Below are 9,423 nucleotides of genomic sequence, written 5' to 3'. Positions count from 1 at the left end.
ATTTCTATCTGTTAGATTTACTGATTGTGTTGAGAAAGAGATAAAGCTATTTAATATATTTTTTGATTGAGACTCAATAACTTGGTGCTCTCATAATTATATCGGGTTTTAGTCCATACAGATTTCCGAGCGAAATAGTTGGGTTTGGATGTTGTACCCTCGCGTTTTCAATTGGTATCTGAGCAGACAAACACGCTAAGACCTCATGAGTCTGTGTTTGTACCAATCTGACTATATGGACAGAATTGTTATCTCTATAAACGTACCTCCAATCTTCGATGGATCGAATTACTTATGGTGGAAAATTGTTATGCGTGCCTTTCTACAAGCGCGTGATTTTCAGTCATGGGTTCATATTGTAAATGGCTATGATCCTACAACAATTACAGTAGACAGTGTAACTGTTGCAAAGGATATTGGTAGATATAATGAATTCGAGATTAGTGCTGCTAAGAAAAATTCTGACGGATTAAATGTTATCATTCATGTCATTACCCCAGATCTTCAGCACCATGTGACTATGTGCACAAAGTCTAAAGATGCTTGGGATATCTTAGCAACCATATTTAAAGGAAATACCTCTGAAAAAGAAGCTAGGCTTCAAAACCTAAATTTTGATTGGGAAAACCTTCGTATGGCTGATGAAGATTCATTTGATGAGTTTAATCACAAAATGTCTGGAATTGTTAATGCATCATTTACATTGGGTAAGACTATTCCTGAAAAGGATATTTTGATGAAAATTCTCAGATCTCTTCAAGATAGATACGATTCTAAGAAACATGCCATCGTTGAGGGAAATAACCTTGAAACACTTTCCAAAAATACTAATGTTGGAAAGTTAAAGATCTTTGATCACAAACATCTATCCAAATCTGGAAAGGATATTGCGTTCAAAGCACGAACGAACACTAATCTACTTGATAAAAGTAAAAGTGTTGGCAACTCTGTGAATGATCTTATTGAAATTGAATCATGAGATGAAGATCTTGACAACTCAGTTTCTCTGATCACAAAACAGTTTAGAGATATCCATTTGAAGAGAAGTAAACGTTTCACTAAAGACAAACTCAGATAATCAGTTAAGACACATGATTGTGTTCCTCCTAAAAACAGGGATATTGTTGACACTGATGATAATGATAGGCCACAGTGCTTCAAGTGTTAAAGGTTTTGGACATTTTTCTAATGAGTGTCCAAATCGTAGAAAATACACTAGCAACAAGGGTCTTGTTGCAACTCTTGATGAAACATCTGATCACTATGATTCTACATAGGATGAAAAATCAAGTGTAGCACTCCTTGGTGAAAATATCAATTTTGATAATTGTAGCAATACTCATATCAACTTTGATATTTTTCCCGTTGATATATCATCTAAGGATTTGGAGGATGTAATGGATTTTTCTCTGTCTAATGAAAACTCTACGTCTTATGTTTCAGGTACCTCGCTTTGCCTAGCGTACTTTTCGGCCATGGTGTCTAAACTATCCTCCACATTGACATGTCCATACTGTACTATTAAGGGTCAGAACTCTTTTATTGTTTCAAGTACAAATATAAAGTAAGGTATGTCAACAAACTGCAACGGAGATCCAGTCGATTAGCAAACAAGCTCAAACTTGTTCTGAAATCAAATCAATCTGAGGTATGTAAATTTAACTCCTCTCATAAGAAGTTGATTTCTAAGGAAAAGGTTAGATGTCTACAGAAAATAACTAGGGGTAAACGACCTATAAAAAGGGATGTTGATAATTCCGTGTAGGAACTTTGTGGTGAACAAATTATTATTCACCCCAACACAGCCTAACTGTGTTGATAGTGCATCTTTCTCATGTGCCCGAATTTTGAAAAGAGACAAGAACTGTGCACAACCGGAATCTAGGGTCAAAAACTATCCTAGTTTTTATCTTGAATATTATTACTTGAATTTCCATCTTTTTTATTCATAATTTTCTATTTTCAAGTAATGGTAGTGAAAATATTTCACCCTATTTGAATAAAGACATTTCTACCTTTTTAGGGTTATCTGTGTTGATTGTACGTGAACCCTACTTACTCTGTATATAGGTACCGTAATCTTGCTGTCATATTCCTTCTTAGGAACTCTTTTCATCAAAAGTTTCTTGTAGAGCTGTTTTATTTGTGTTTTCACAAACCCATATTTCAAAATTATGGAGACTCCAAACAATATTTCTTCTGATGGAAAAGATGTTAGTATGATTGTCAAATCTTCAATCATGAAGGAAAAAGAGAAATCTCATTCCTCTAATATAACTTTGAAGAGAAAAATGAAGAATATGAAGAAACCAAGAGCTAACAACTCAAATTTTCAAAAGTTTTCAGTTGTTCTTGAAGAGTTAAAACAAACTAGGATGGAGATTCAGGAAATAAAAGCTATTGTACAAAGATCTCTGGAGATTCAAAAGACCCTGGCTCGACAACAGTCAAGAGAATTTGTTGGAATTGACTCCTTTCTTCATGAACCTTATGTTCCAATGACTATTGACGATAAGAAGTTCGGGGACGATAACGAATTTTTCAAGAATCTTAATGTCTAGGAAACTTCTTGTAAGAATTTATTCTTATGTTTAAGAATGATAACTAGGGTCTGGTATAACAAATATTGTGATTACACATAGCTATTTCCAACGATTTTCATCTTGCAATGTTTTTAGATTTATTTATTTAAATTCTAAGTTTTTGAAAGATGAACTTGCAGTATTTAATCTTATTGGTTTTATATACTGTAAATGTTTTATGAGATATATATACCTTTACATTCGTGAATTGTGTTATTATCTCATATATGCTCAAAAGATATATTGATAAAAGATAATATGAACTTTTTGAGAACTTCAGCGGTATTGATCTTTCCCTGATCCAGTATTATGTGAAAGTACTGTATCTACTCCGTAAGTTTTTTTATGTTGAGTGATTTCCGGATAAATTAATCTATAAGATCTTTTTGTGGTTAATTTACTTGAGGTTTACTGGATACAAATCCATGTGATTTGTTGATGTCCAAAGAGTTCATTATTTTCTTGTAAAAGTAAGGTCGCTCATGTTGTTCTCTTGGGAATGACATCAAATGGGGGAGAGTTCTTAAATGAACTTGTGCTTAATTGCCATATCATTGTGCGGAGAGTGGTTGTGGAATTTTAAGGGGTTAACTTGTATCTTAATAAACTCCTTGATGAATGCACTAAGTTCCGACTATGTGAAATCATCGAAAGAAAATTGATATGTTTCTTTTTAGTCATGAATTATCTTTTGAGAATTCATCATGATCCCATAGTTTTCGTACTTTTGCCAATTTATATTGACAAAAGGGGGGAGAATTATTTAGTAGTTCACACTATATACATATGGTTTACGGATCATTATGTAAGGGGGGTGGATTCCATTCTATAGGTTTTACCTATTGTGCAAAAGATGGAAGTATTGACTAAGGGAGAGTGATACATATCACCATAGTATTATTTCAACGTTGTGATGCAATTGGACTTTGATTTATATAATAAATACTATGACACTGAATAACAATTATTGAGAACATTTGTTTTCGTATTGTTATTGCTACATATCTTCAACAACAATGATGCCGAGTTGAACACATTCAGAATCGATGGAGAACTTGAAGTAACGAAGAACTCAAGGAAGTTGAAGAGACAAGGAAATAAAACATGTTGGATCAGAAGCTACAAAGTTTATTTATTTTGTAATCCATATGTATTGATAGTTGTGTCACTAAAATTGACAAAGGGGGAGATTGTTAGAGCACTGCTCGGTCGAACTCGCAAGCGTTGTTATCTCAAGATTGTTTGTCAAGTTTAGTTGATCAAAACTATATACTTGATTTCTAGTCTACTTATATCTATGTCTCGGATTAGGATAGAAGTATGTAGTTGAGCATTAGAATTTCACGGCGTTCACCAATTGAAGAACAAGATCTACTGAAGAGCTTGGAGGAACTTCATCAACAAAAGGTAAATCGTTTTATGCATGAAATGAGAAATAATGGGTGGGATAATTTTATGCATGGTATTTATGCATTTTGTGCTTAAAATGATATATGAGTCGCTGAAAAGATGTCTTCATATGTACCAATTGGAAGAAGTAGACATGTAATGTGCAAGAAGAAATAAACCTACATCATGTGCGAGTTGATTTCTTAATGACCAGTTTTATGAAGTGAATACTGGGTTAATTCTTTGTATGTGACATTTGAATTCAACCGAAGTTTTCAGATTCCGACAAAGGTGCGTTATTTTGTCTTGTTAAACTATGTCCAACTAATTTCTCCCCCATTTGATCTTATGCTTCTTGATCAACACCTAGACATATTTCTTGTTGATATAATTTTTATTAATGATTTTCTTTAATTGACTGGAATTAGTGGACTTGCACAGAAAATGGTTGAGACAAATAAAGATAAAGTGTATCCTCGTGTTTCCTTATTATTACATTTTCTTTGATACTGATGGTTGTTATAGCTACTGTTGAGAGAGTATTTTTAGCTAGGGATATAGTGAAGAATCGTTTGCGAAATCGTAAAATCGTAAACGATTTATTTAATAATTAATTGAATACTGTGAAGTCTAATGCTCAATTACACACTTCTATCCTAATCTGAGACATAGCTATAAGTAGACTACAAATCAAGTATATAGTATTGATCAACTAAACTTAACAAACAAGCTTGAGATAGAAACGCTTGCAAGTTCGACCGAGCAGCGCTCTAACATATTTTCCCTTTGTTTTTGAACTTTTTGTTATTAACTTTCACAAATAGAGCTTTTATTTAGTGGAACATTTTCTTGGATTAACTTCTAAAACTTGCACATGCCTTTTACTATTTTCAATCTTTTTAAAACTTCCACGTATCTTAGAAACAACTGCTTCAAGTTTTTCATCGCAAAAAAGTGTTATAGCCTTTTCATACATTTCACTTGACAAATATTAAATATTGAACTAAAAAATTCAAATAGATTAGTGGAAAAAATTCAAGAGAAAATTTTGGTGTGAGTGGACTGTTTGAAGATGGTGGTAATTTGTAGTGGTCAACATATTACTGTTTTTTACTTTTGAAAAAGTAGTCGTTGGCGGTTGGTCTTTGCCTGCCAGTGAATTGTCTTCGGCAGCGTAGTTTTATTGAACCCGCCAGTGGATTTGCAAAACACACGAGTATCTCGATGTTTCACCCACTACCAGCGGATTTGCAGAACCCACGCGTATCTCGATGTTCCACCCAGAACTTTTATCATTGTGGAAATTACAGCTTGCCCATCTACCTGGCTGGTTAAATTTTTGAGTTTGGCAATCGTCATACGAATTGCCCTTAGCAGTAGGTGTTCGATTCAATAATAATTACAATATTAAAAAACTAGGTTTTCAGGGAAATGTAAAGACCTTGAAGCTCGTCAACGCTATTAGACTAGTCAAGAGACGTCTTAGCCGCTAGTGACTCGATTAGTTAACATAGATTTTAATTAATAAAAATTAATCTAACAACGATCTAGATACGAAACTAGTATCATAGATGAGGTCTCGAAAAGTTACGTGGATTAGACTACTCGAACGTGTCATTCGCTTACCAGACGAAGAAGACATCATCGGAACCGTGTGAAAGGCAAAATAAGCATTTGGTGTTTTAGCCGACCCGGATGCCCTTATCATTTTGAGGTGTCCCATTAACAAACCTTGACCTTATCTCTATCCAACTCGAGAGTATAACTCTCATTCTTTCTTCTTCTTCTTTATTCCTCCTTCTTCTTCTCTTTCTTTTTTCCCTGCTCTTTTTCTGCCGACGTTTGAGAGGTGAGTTTGAGATTCGGTTTGAGAGAATCAATTGATGAGGATATGCAGAGGTTGAAGGTGATGGTGCTTTTGTAAGTTGGGAAGAGAACAATTAGTAATCAAGGGAATTACAGTTAGGGTTTGTAAAACTAGTTAACTGAGTTCGTATGGAATTGATAGGGTAATTAGGTTGCTGCTAGATGAAGAAGCAATGGGTTGAGGCTTAATTACAGTTCTGAAGTCTTTTTGGAGAAGATCAAGAGTTAGGGTTATGTTCATCCCCAAAACAGATATTAGGGTTCTTGCATGCAATTAAATCAAGTGGCTGAAACTGGAATTGGGGTTTTGGGGGAGAGATTAGATATGGGTAAATGTTCAATTGAAGTTTTGAAGTGAATCCAGTTATGAATCGGAGAATTTTGGTTAGGGTTTCTGTATTATCTTTTGGAACTTGTTTTGCGTAAGGATTAAGAAGAAATTAATAGATGGGTTTGTTCTTAATTGATGATGGTTAAATCCATGAGACGAGGGACATGAGATGAATTAATCAAAGAATAGAGATATTGGTGTTGAGGCTAATTAAGTTTAGAAAGAAGCTTCTATGAGGTAATTGTTCTTATCTTTAATTTTAGTTAAGGTATGCAATTTCTGTGGTTGAGTTTGTGTGATTATTAATGAAACTAAGATTGGAGTGAGTTTGGCATGAAGCTGTGGATGAAATTTATATTATAATTGAGTTACATGGGATAACCGGTGGTGGTGAATCTTAAGAAGATGTCGAGTATGGTTGTTGTGTATGTTGTTGATTCATGATATACTCTCGCAGGCGGATGTAACTGAGTGTGCTGGTGGTTTGTCTAGTGAATTATAGCCAATTCTGCTCAGACTTGCAGGGGAGTTAGATGAATATATTTTGAATTGGTGTGTTTTGATGGTGGTTCTGTAACGGTCGGCGTAGATTATGGTTGTGGATATATAATGTTTGATGTATTGTTGAGAATAAATGTGGATAATGGATTGAGTTTGTATGAGTATAGGTAATGTTGTTTGTGTTGGCTCTGAGCTGTGGATAGCAGGCGGTGGCAGTTAACTGTGTGGGTAGTTTGAAGATGATTGTGAGTGTGAAGGTTTAGAGTTGCAGTCACAACTCAAGAGCTATTGGTGGTTTAAAATTAGTGTTCTGTGACCAGAGAATAATGAAGATGGGTGCTGTGGAGTATAGAAGATAAGGTTGTGGTTGTTTAGGAATTACTGTGGTGGAGATTATAGTTTGGAGTTGTATTCATTTACAGGGAGGAGAGCTGTATTATATAGAACTGTTGGAGTTAGTAATGGTAGATGGAGATGGTGTTGTTTGTGAAGATGAAGTAAATGGGTTTGAATGTAGCTGAAATAGGTACACTATTGGTGGTGGAGAGTATGGTCTCAACTGAAGTGCAAATGGAGTCGTACTGTTTTGGTATTGCTGAAATTGGAGATACAATTTGTGGTTTGAAATGGAGGTGAACCTCTCTTGTAAAAGCTTGGAAAAGCTGCAATTGCAGGTAGACATAGTTATTTTATTGTAATTGGAATTCAGAGTTTGTTTAGTGTATTGAGTTTCTTAGTATAGTTGTAATGTTTGCATCACTCTATTCTTACCAGGTTATGTGTTGCACTAGGTTTATGCACTAGTGTCTTTTTGCATGTACAATGGCTCAGGCCAGTGTGTTTTTAGTTCAAGGCAGAACCTGACTGATCTAGCTTGTCCCTGACTCAGATACCTGACTGAGTCGACTCACTTGACTCAGCCTAATTGACTGAGTTGATTCTTTCTGACCGATTTGACTTAGTTGATCGATTTAAACTTTGACTATTTGACCATGGACATTGACCTGACCTTGGACGTTGACTGTTAGTGGACCTTTGACAGTCAATGACTGTTAGTTGACCCATTTGGGCCATACCTTGTATACTGGGCTTGGGCTTAGGTTTAGTTTTCCTATTTTGTTGTATTAGACACTTATGGTCTGAATTAGCTTTCGATTCTTTCTACAAAGTCGTAGATGTTCATAAGACTTAGCTAATGGACTATAGAACCAACCTAATTGAATTAGTAAACCTTAGTTATGCTAAAGATAGAGAATGAAAAGGTGTAAAGTCATAAATGGGCCTAGAACCATTAGATAGAACTATATGATTCTTGTGTGAGCCATGATGGCTAGATTCTTATACTTCTTATGTGATTAACAGTTAGTCTATATTAACAACGATCGATTCAAAGGATGAACCATTCAAAGGATGAACCAGTGGATCGTGGATCTCGAGGTAGGAGTGGCTTGTCATCAAAAGAGGTGGGAATACTTTAACTCTTTTGTGATTATTGTTGTTTTCTTTTACCAAAGTTTATGTTTAACAAATTCATGCATTGTTTGGTTGTGCTTTCCCTGCATTGTTTAACTTTGATTTACGAAAGTTCTGTTATTTCTTTTAATCTTTCCATTGCTTGGAAAGGAATTGTAATGCTTTGTTTGTCTTTATGAATTGTTTGGGAAATGAGAATTTCCATCTGTGGTATATAAGATACTACTCCTTCATTTATATCTACATGAATTCGAGCTTTTATGCAATCACTAGGTGCGGGACGAGTCACCATTATTATATATTGTTTGAAAGGAGTTAGTTCCATATACGTGATTGTTTACCTATGTGAAATTGATTGCGCTTTAACGTTTAGGGAAAACATGAATTGTTTTCAAATCATTTTCAATGATTACTTGAAAGTTAAATGTTAATCCTACGGGGCACCCCTTTTAGGGATGATGTGCTCACTCATTCCCACTTTCAGTTTCAGATACAGATTAGAGTTGCGCAGCGAAAGCTTCAGCGTTTAAGTTCATTAGTTGGTTAACTTCTGTTATCTTTATTATGTTGTATATTTTATTAGCAAACCGAATGACTATTGTATATGCATTATTTTGAGAGGAGTTCTTGTATTTATATATATTTCTGCGCGGGGCTAGTTTTGGGTTAAGTTCTGTAGCAGATTTCTTAATTGAATGTTTAAGTATTTGAATTAGATTCGTAGTGCCTCTTTATTTAGTTAGTCTCTTGAATTATTCAGCTGCTAGCTTTGGGGGCGCTACAGTGTTGATATCAGAGCTCATTATTAGATCTTATATGGGAAACATTAGTTAATAGCCAATGTCAGTTAGTGAAATAGATTAGTTTAGATTTGGGTTTGGTTTGTGAGATAAATCTTTATCACTAAAATCTATCAATAATTAAAATAATTATTTGATTGATTGTTTTGTTGGTTTGGTTGTTTGTTTATTGAAGTAAAAAAATTGTAGGATACACCATTAACTTTAGCCAATAAGGGTTTGAGAATAATTAATCTAAAAAAGTATGAACACGTAGAAAATCTAATACTGTAAAAATAATGAGATTAGTATTATAGATAGATCTTGTAAATCACATAGAAAAATTACTGAACACATTTACTTATATGAAGAGTTTACTTATATGAAGAGTGAACAATTCATAATTACATAAATATTAACAATATTTTGGGATTCAATAATTTTTGTAAGAATAGTTAGAGTCATAGCTCAATCATCAATGTTAATAATAAAAATAATATAA

This window comes from Papaver somniferum, chromosome 2 (genome assembly GCF_003573695.1).
Source record: "Papaver somniferum cultivar HN1 chromosome 2, ASM357369v1, whole genome shotgun sequence".
NCBI classification, from domain to species: domain Eukaryota; kingdom Viridiplantae; phylum Streptophyta; class Magnoliopsida; order Ranunculales; family Papaveraceae; genus Papaver; species Papaver somniferum.
This window is presented reverse-complemented; position numbering follows the sequence as displayed.